The sequence below is a fragment of the Ambystoma mexicanum genome, chromosome 13, assembly GCF_040938575.1.
Source record: "Ambystoma mexicanum isolate Mex_15411 chromosome 13, UKY_AmexF1_1, whole genome shotgun sequence".
Classification (NCBI taxonomy): Eukaryota; Metazoa; Chordata; class Amphibia; order Caudata; family Ambystomatidae; genus Ambystoma; species Ambystoma mexicanum.
This window is the reverse complement of record NC_090938.1, coordinates 614045157-614055389: the sequence shown is the minus strand read 5'-3', so window position 1 is coordinate 614055389 and position 10233 is coordinate 614045157. Positions and strand designations below refer to the sequence as shown.

At 42.8% G+C, this 10233-nt stretch overlaps 1 protein-coding gene across 1 annotated transcript in view; it reads left to right on the top strand.

The window, feature by feature from the left end:
* Nucleotides 1-406: 406 nt before the first annotated feature.
* Nucleotides 407-10233, top strand: part of NKIRAS2 (NFKB inhibitor interacting Ras like 2) — a 122170-nt gene continuing 112343 nt past the window's right edge. Inside the window, exon 1 of the mRNA XM_069634488.1 lies at nt 407-503. The gene's annotated coding sequence lies outside the window, so the exon portion shown is untranslated. The remainder of the gene's footprint in view (nt 504-10233) is intronic.

Sequence of the window (10233 nt, the reverse complement as noted above, 5' to 3'; positions counted from 1 at the left end):
AAAACAATAGCACAGTACAGAGATGTCTGGTTATCTCTTAGAAGGAAAGACATTTTCAAACATAAGGGTGATGTAATTGTTTTAATTACTCCTTGATTTGAGTAATAAGGGGCGTTTAAAATGAATGTTAAAAACGAGGAAAGGTGGTGTTTGAAAAAAGAATTGAGGCGAGCATGCGTAAAACTTTCGACTGAGAGTGCCAACACCGCGTGGCCGGTGTCAGAGTTATTACGCCTCAGTGGTTGATGCTCTGTAATAAATAAATCCATCCTGCGCCTGATATCCAATTTCTCTATTGAAGTCGCCCCACATAGTGTCTGACTGCACTGCGCAGAATGGTTGCGCTCGTTGTTGCCGCTGGCCAATAGAGGGCGCTGTGGTTACAGGTCGGCTCAGTGTTTGTTTCCAGCTTCTCTTACACAGGCTTGATTTCCTTGTTCTTTGGAAGGATACAGGAAACTGGCAGTGTTTATTTACCAATAGACAGCGGAGGAAGCTTCTTGGTAAGTGTAACTTGTTCGTTTGTTCCTTCTGGAACACGGTATCTATTAATTGCTCTGAGCCACCTTATCCAGTACAGTGCTCCTCGGTTCCTACACTTTATTCATTTCGCAGTCACTAGCTGGTTCAGGGAGAGATGGGTGGACATAGCTCTTCTCTTGGCTTTCAGTTTATTTATTGTTTTTTTTATATGAACCCAACCTGACCTCGATTACTACTTGTAATATTTAATGTATATGTTAAACGAGTGGCATGACATTTTGTTGGGAGTATATAGCAATTTTTTATATCAATAAGGGTAGGCATAATTGTTGCCATATTGATGAAAGACATATTCCTAAACAACAAGGTTACTGGACTAAAGCATCTTAATTGTTTTACCAACTAACCCCCGCTGGTGCCTCTGCGGAATGCTTGTGAGTGGGCATAGCTGATACATTTCCAAGTTTCATGTGTGATATCTCGAGCCAATCCTCGTTTTCCAATTGTCTGCTGGGACTTTCATTTTCGTTTTGCAAGTATGGGCGTACAAGTCATTCTCAAACAGGATTGGCTCAGGGTGTCAGGCATTTGCCCAGGGAGCTAAGGGGGTGGGGGTGGGGGTGGGGGCAGACCTGGGTGACTCTAGTGGGTGCTGTGAAGGGGCTGAGGGTCTGCAGGTGATTCTGCTGGGTGCTACGACATTTACAGGGAGGGCTGAGCTTGGTGAGGGGGATTGTGGGTAATGTTTGCGGTGGGTGCAGCGCCCCCGCGCGATGCCCGTAAGCCCCCACCCTGTAAGGACCACACAGCACACGTCCTTACAGTTCGGGCTTCCAGGTCGCTCTCTGACGCGGCGTTTATTTATACAGCACGCGGCGGCGTCCATCGTCACGCCGCTGCGTGCGTGTCCCATCACGGGGCAGCGCACAGGTAGGTACAGGTGTGTCTAAGTGGGTCTGTGGGAGGGCAGCATGGGAGCCTCTCCTGGAGCTTCAGTGGAGCGGATGAGTACCTTTTGACAGTTCTTTTGGGTTACTGTATTCGCGACTAGGCGATTCACACACGGTTCGTGGTCTAATGCAGTAACACAACTCGCATATTATAATAATAGATTACCTTGGTTTGGTTTGGTAGCACGGTAGTCGTCGCGGATGCTACTACATAAGGTTCCATGTAATAATGCCCCCGCAAAAATGTCCCCTGACAAAAAAGTCGCAGTTTTTGTGGAGACATTATTACAGTGAACATTCGGGGGACAACCCGCAACCCAGGTTTTTTTTAATTTTATTTTTTTTAGGTGGGAGCAGGCGACATCCCGCAACCCGTCTCCATACATAATGTCACCATATATAATGCCATGGGCTTTTCCCAGCGACATTATGTATGGACACATTATCACCTGATAACGTATATAAGAAGGCCAGGGAATAGTTAGTTCTATCCATATCATGTTTTTTAATGGCTTTGTTGCGTGCACATGCTTCGCTCAACCAATGCTATTAACAAAATCTGTAATGATATTTTAATTTCTTTTTGCCCCCAGATATTACTTCTCCACTGTGTCCCACCTGTATTTCCATGTGCTTCGGTGCGCCAATGTATGCATGCACCACATTACAAAACGCATGATAAGCTTTCAAAAGAAATGTGCTCCCAGCTCCTCACACTTTGTCAGTGTGTCCAAATCTTCTTACATATTGTATCATAGGATTATTATATAGTAGCAAACTGGGGCTGCACACACACGCATCACTCTGTTTCAGGTCGCAAAACACTGCTGCAAATTCCCTCCTGGTTACCCTAATTCAACAATCACTGTAAAAATGTTACTCCATAAACAACTTCTTGATCGATAAAATAAGGACACAGATTGACCATGGTGCCAATCTCTGCCTGTCTTCCACGCCGATCCCATCACGGATAGTGATTGAATAGTCAAAATGAAGGTTGATTTGTCATTTAACTCTCCAACATTCTTGCGTCCCTCAAAAACGCCACAAAGGAGGTTGATGCTCTTCCTGCGTCAAAGATAAAATTTAAATGGGGCTAAGTGCTCCTGCAACTAAACCTCCCATCACTCAAATAGGATATGCAAGCTTCATAAAAACCTATTTCGACCCCAAATATCTCAAGCTATTGCCTGATCACAAATCCTTTTTTTTAACAAAAGATAATTGAAAACATCATGTCCTCACACCTGGCAATGGCAGCTCGTTAATTTTTTCAAGGCGGGAAGGGTGGATGTACATATTTCACATTACTCATTGCGAGCAACCAAACGTGGTTGGGGAGGGATCTGAATCAGAATTTATTTTGCATTAAAATCGTGTATTTGTTACACTCTTTATGTGACAAATTTAGCAAAAAAGCCATATCGTGTGCAATTAGTTCTGTTGATTAACACATGGAATATTCCAATAGATGTCAAGTCGCCAGGATGCGGTTCCCACAATACTTGCCAGCGTTTTCATTGTAAGGACACATCACATTAGTCTTGGCTAAATTTGGCCAGTAATGTCAGAACTGCAAATGTAAGAACACACCGACAATGACTTTGCCCAGTACTTCGGTTCACTGTGAAAACACTTTGCGTGGCTTTGTACAGTAATGCCAGTGTTGTAACGCTAAGAATATCCGTGGTTTGGCTTTGCCCAGAAAGGCAGTGCTGCCAGCCACTGAAATAAGCAGTTGCAGTGGCTTTGCCCCATAATGCTACTACTGTAAGAACACACCCATAATTGCTTTGTCCAACACATTGAGTTATGCCAGCCATTGTTGGCACCCACTCGTCTATCTTTTGTCCAGCAATGCCACATTCTAACTGTAAGAACACTTTTTTGTTTTGGCTTTGCCCAGTAAGGGCATTGCTGCCAAACACAATAGGAACACGCTTGGCTTAGTTTTGTCCAATAATGCCCTTATTGTAAGAACATATCTATTGTAGGTTTGCCCATTAAGTGCAGTACTGCCAGAAACTGTCCAACACACTTCTCTTGGCTTTGTGTGTCACTGTATAACACACGTGTGTTGGCTGCTCCCAGTAAAGCAGTATTTACTATTGTAAGAACACGTTACATGGCACTGTATACACTGACCTGTAATTTCATATTGCCCTGTAAAAAACACATTTCCGTGATGAAGGGCATCTCACTCCCTCTCCCTCTCATGAAAGGGTAAAGACAGAGCTACGACCTCCATGTTGCCATGGAAAGGGAAATGGGTAGATGCATTGGGTCTGGTGGGCCTTATCTGCTGTCACAATCTAGCAATCTATCTTATCCTTAAAAGATTATTTAATAATACTGTCTGACCATCGCCATCCCTACGTTTTCAAGACGTTCCACTGCTCTGCCTTCGTTACGCTCCACCACTTGCCTTTTTTAACATTCTAAAATGCATTCTGTGCTCCAGGACCCCCAACCGGCGTTTACCCAGAAGCACTTTAAGACAAGATAGCAGCACCCGTGAGATGGATGGGGGTGCAGATTAAATACTCCAACACCAAATCAATAATGACAACTCAACGGTTTGGCAAAGGGAGTCCGTTTAATGACAAGTACAAAGAACGGGGAGTTGTGAATATCAGTAGTGGCGCGATCTTGCTTCTCGCTTCAACTCCAACGAACTTCATAAAAAACACATTATTTATGCTAAAAACTCATCATTACTGACGTTTAATGCTTAAAAGTTGGGATATAATTCTATTGGTTTGGAAAAGGTAACTTTACTATAGGTACTATATCTGTATATGGTAACGGAGTAAGGGGATTGGGTAAACACGCCAGGTGGGGCATCTAAGCCCTACCTTCAAACTGGCTACTATAGACGTCACTAAAAGTACGACATCCTATTGGTTCTACTAACTATAGGACCCTAGATTACTTGGTCCATTGTGATTGGGTTGCCCCTTAGTTCCCAGTGCCTCCCTTCAATTACTGTTACAATCAATCACCACTTTAGTGGCCATGCGTCAATTATTTCAATCTGGTTGGCCTCGAGGCTGCATCTACTGTCTGGAAGAGTCCTGATATCTTCTCCTGGCCTGTTGCCATGCGTAGGTGTGAAGGTCTTACTCCTGCTTGCTCGGCTGGTCACGTGATTCAGACACCGTGAATTTGCCTTTTTCTTCATCATTTCGTGTATTTGATTTTCGTTTCACCCACCACCTGCCTTCGGCTTCTTATCTTGACCTTCCACAGCAGTATATTCTGTTCTTTGCTTCAATTAATTGTAGCTACTGTTCGTTCATCTTGACAGATACAACCTTGATTCTCCCGACACAAGGTGCCTCTGCTGAGTTTCGTTTCAGCTGCTTATTCTCGATTTTGGTAAAAATGAAACTTTCCTTGTATGGCCTTTTAGTAACCTTTTGGTTGATTCTGCTTATTGTGCAAAGTGGAAGTATACTTACAAACATACTTCTTTTGAGGTAGATTATATATAGTGACGCTTGCCGCACTATCTTTCTACTAAGCATAGCAAGCCGCACCATTTTCTTAGCTTTCTTGCGGTTCCAAGCATATGTACATGTGTAAACTGGTCGAATATCTTCGTCATGCTCTTCGTCATGCTTACAATTTAAGCTTCTTACATTTGACATTGTCCTTTCACTTTAGGTACACAATATCCTTGTTCATGGCATTTTGTCTCTTTACATCATTCCCTGGTCATCATTTCTTCTATATGTGAGTCAGTCCGGGTTCTCGTGACACCACCATTCGTCTTCCATTAAGACCTTTTTGGTTTCTTCAGGGACTGTACTGATTTTAATTTAGTTTCATTTGTTGATAGGGTTTCCTCAATGGATACCTTACTGTCCATGGTTTCCTTGGTACTGGTACTTCAATAGGCATTGTTCTTCTGATGGGTACTGGGCAGAGCCTCACTGCAGCTCTCTGCTGGTTTATTTGCTCATCATACGTCACATATTTCGGTGTGAACGTTCCTGGTACTTCAAAATGGACGGTTGAAGTGCAGGCTGTATTTGGGACCTCCTCTACACTTCCGATGTAAACCTCTGTGCTCCAGATAAGATTTGGAAGTGGGATATTTTACTGCCTATTTTTTACAGTTGGAAGTAAAATTATTTTTAGAGAGTCAAAATGTAATTCCAATTCCTAATAAGATTTTAGAAGTGGGTACAAAAGTTTAAACTGAAGAACAGAAATGTTTTTGTAATAATTATTTATTTGAAACTCGTTATTCATGCACATTATATTCATGCACATTTAAAAGATGTATGTCAACTTCTTATGATCAGGCAGTTATAATAGTTTTTTCCTGTGGTACTACGTGCACTACTGGTACAAACACATCCATGGAGCTGTGTGGGTGAAAGCAGGGGCACAAGGTACTTTGTGTCTGTTTCCTATTTTGTGTTTGGAGTATTTTTGCTCCCTATTTTTAAGTATTTTCCGATTTTTAGCAAGTAAAAGTGGCCAAGACACCCCTTATCTAAAGGGTTGGTTAACATTAATGTCATCAAAATGTACAAAACAGATATCCCTGGTGACTTATTTCATTGTGGCTCTAAAACCAGAGACCTATCGTGAAAATGATAAATGTATAATGCATATTCACTGTTTATTTTAAAACCAGATCCATTTCGTTTACCTGAGCATGTTTGGAGCACAGAAAGAGGCAGTTTGAGAAATATGGGGAAGATGGACATTGTGTGGGGAACTTCAATTGAATGGACAGGGTGTGAGGAGCTTCACGTGCAGGGACGGTGGGGGAGGAGTTTTCAAACTTCTGGGCAGAGAGCGTTGAAGGGTGTAATATAGCCACTGAATGCCAGAAATAAAGAGGCCAGAGTGATTTGGGAAGTCCCATTTGAAGTTTAAGGCCAGCACATAAATGGTAATGTCGTACATGAGGCCTATTGAACCAAAAACAGGCCTAAATCTCAAAGGAAAGAAAGTGCCTGTAAATCTCAAAAGTGCAAAGATATGCGCAATCCATTCCAGCAAGCAAAATACAGACATGTGGTTGAAAATGCTGTTTTACTAAATCCATGGAGAGCTGCACTTTTATTTAAAGAGAAAGCTGTGGGTTCGCAAGTGAAAGTCTGTGCGCTAGTAATCACTGATTATTTATTATTTCTTTTTTTGTTTTATTGAAATTTACTCAAAGTGGTAAAACAAAGAGTTTTATGAAAAACTTCTTCAGTTTCTTTCTCTTCATTAGGGAAGCACTTCGCGCAAGTCCCCTTCCTCTCCGCGTCTCACAAAGATGGTGTCTCTGTCCCACTGGGCTTTGCGTCTTTGTCCGCTTCCCTATGTTGGTTCCAGTCTTGATGCAGGTTGTGGTCCATTCGAAAGTGTGTTGATCTTTTTCATCACTATATCTATTAGTTTTGCCATTGCCACCGTCCAGTTTGTTTTTTCACCTGATATTAATCGGTTCCACCAGTCATCGGGTTCGAGGTGCCATGCATTTTTTTCCAGGGGTTGGAGATACATTTTTCGAATTTCCATAGTTTCTGGGCATTTCAACACTAGATGTTTCAGTGTTTCTATTTCCGCTTGATTGTCACATAGGCGGCATGTCTTTATCCTATTCGAATCCCGAATGGCTATGATTTCTCCGGTTGGTAATAGGTTTAATCTGGCTTTTAGAAAAAGGTTTCTCAGTTTTTTGTCGGGGAATTTGTGGCAGTAATTTTGAGGTTTGTTCAAACAATTGAAAGTGGGTGGGTAGATGCGTTAGAAGTTTATTGCCAGCCGCTTTCTCCACTGTGGTCATCCAATCCCACTCTTTTATTTTTCGTTTGATTCTCTCAGGATTTTCCATTAGATCTTTTTCAGAGCAGGCAATTTTTTTCAGATCTTCTTTTCTAGCCATCGCCCAATTGTTTAGGGCTCTGCACTTTCCTGCTTCAATTTCATCTCTCATGAACTCATAGGTAGGTAGCGTGTCCGACATGATTATCTTTCTGAATAGACTTATCGCACTTTGGTCCACCATGGCTGCCAAGGATACCAGGCCCAGTTCTCTCCTAATTGCCGGCATGGCTGTCGATTTCGGGACCCCTAACAGCGTTTTCCATATATAGCCCTCCAATTTTGTCCACAGCTGGTGTGGTATATTGAATGAAGTTTCGGCTCCGTACACTAAGGTCGGCACTACCTTAGATTTGTAGAATATGATAGCTGGAGATAGCGAGGATGTTCCGTATTTTTTTTCCACTGCTCTTGCCTGTGCTGTCAGGCGCTTTGTTTTCTCCCATAGTTGACTTTGCCAAGCGCTGTCTGTTCCGGAGCTGTCCATCATTACCCCCAAGTATTTGATACTTTTTATGTTTTCTATTTCCATGTTCTCGATAAACAAAGTCTGCTTTTTCTTTCTTGGGTTTTGACCTTTTTCTAATATCAAGACCTTCGTTTTTGATTTGTTTATTTCGAGGTTGTTTTCACTGATATATCTTTCCAGATTTGTTAGTTTCTGTTGGAGGCCTATTTTTGTTTGATCGATCAAGATTACATCGTCAGCATATAGCAGGCGTGGGATTTCTGTTTTACCAATTTTGGGAGGGAACACTCTTATTTTCTCTTCTGAGTGTTGATAGTCTCCCAGGAAGGCTATAAATAGTGCTGGGGCCAATGGACAGCCCTGTTTTACACCTCTGTTTACTTCGATCTCTTCAGAGAGGGTGCCTTGTAGGTTTAATTTCACTCTGATTTTCGTCTTTGTATGTAGGGCTTTTATGGGGTCCATCACCTCCTCTGGGCACTTCCAGGATTGTAGTTTGCCCCATAGCATTCTTCGATTTATCCTATCGAACGCTTTTGATAGGTCCACAAAGGCCAGGAAGATCCTTGGGGCCCCCTCCTTTACTTTTGTCTTCAGAATATTCAGTAGAAAGATGTTGATCCCCGTACTTCCGTATTTTTTGAACCCTGTTTGCAGGACGTCTCTTGAAGGGCCGTTTTGTTCCCAGGTGCGAAAGTGAGTGAGCAGGTGAGTCGCAAAGATCTTTCCTATTATGTCTAATAGGGCGATGGGTCTATAGCTTTCAGGCTCATGTCGTGCTCCTTTCTTGTAGATCGGTACTATGACCGCATTTAGCCATGTTTTCGGAATCATTTTTTTCCTGCCGCACTCCTCAAATATCTTGCTGATCAGATTGGATCGTTCCTTCGGGCACATTTTGAGGTCCGTATTTGATAGACCATCCGGACCTGGTGCGCGGGATGTTTTTAGTTTGTTGATTGTTTTTTCGATGTCAGCTTTATCTGATACGTCGACCCAGGGTGTGGTGTTCCTTTTCTTCATTGCGCCCTCATCTTGTTCCGGGGACTTGAATTCTGTTGTAAAGTGGCCTATCCAACTTGCTTCCGGGACTGCGTTGCTCTGCACGCTCTTGAGTTTATTATTTGGTGAGTTTATCAAGCCCCAGAAATCCCTTGCCTTTTTTGATTGTAATTTTGACAGCATTTCTTCAGCGTCTTTTTGGATTTGGGCAGCTCTGTGCTGTTTTCTCCAGTTTGTATACTCGTTCTTTGCCTGCTTCCATTTCTTCCAGTCTTCCAGCGCGATGGTCTTATTTGCAACTCTTTTCAATCTACAGACAATTTTCCTTTTGTCTACCAACTTTTTATCAAAAGCATGTTTTGGTGCTATTGGGTTTTCGCTGTTTTTATTCACCTTTCTTCGCAATGCCAATAAAAATGGTAGGTAGTTCGGTCTCTCCTCATCAGATGTCATTTGAGATTTGGTTGTCTTTTGTGACCACGCTATGTTTATTTTCGCTATGTCGGTTTCGTTTATTCTTAGACGGGTTCTCTGGGCATTTACTTCAACCGCTGAAGCATATACTTCCTTATTTGGTCTGTGTCCTTGCCATGAGCGCATTAGCAGATTGTGATCGCTTTGTTGGGTTTTTATAACTTCAAAATTCCTCATGACACTTGTCAACCCATCCGAGATAAAGATGTAGTCCAGGGTCGCTTTTGATGCATTGCGTTCCCACGTTGGAAGGTTTTGTTGGGAGGGAAAGAGGTCGGCTGTGTTTTGGATGTTCCTGACTCTGATGACCTCATTCCACGCTTTTCCTCTTTCTCCAGCTGGGTCGTATGTTCCGCTTGCATGTTTGCCCCCCGAGTATACCGACTCTATCTTGGAACATTTCACGTTGAAGTCTCCACATACTACGATTTCGATCCTCTCGAACTCCTCGTATTGCTTATCAATTGTGTCTCTCATGTTTGAACAGAACGATTTGGTGGACGTCCGTTGCGGGTTCCAATAGCAGTTGACTATCGCTAGTGGCTTTATCTGAGCTTTTTCCTTCTTACCATCGCACTGATTCCATGATGTCAGAACCACCAATAGTTCATAAGCTTCTTTCCATTTTTTTGGTTCCGATAGCCCCTGTCCTGTTTTGATCGCTATTAGGAGACCTGATGACGGTCTACCTAGCAGACCTTTTACTGCCGGCGAGATTTCGACGGTGTAGCCATCGAGCACTGGCCTATTGAGCAACCATGTTTCTTGAAGGCATATTATGTCATAAATGCCCAGTTCCACCTCTCCAGCTGTGGTCAGATGTGCGTGGCCTCTTGTGTTCCAAGACCCTAAAGTAAAATGATCTTTTTCGGGCCTCACCGCATCACTGCTTTGATTTAACTCGTGGACGCCGGGGGACCCAGGTCGTTGCTATTTTTTTGAGTTTTTGTTCCAGCTTTGTGTTAGCCATTTCCATGGGCCTGTTTTCTGTTCCTCCACCACTTTCCTCTCTGTTTTAGATGT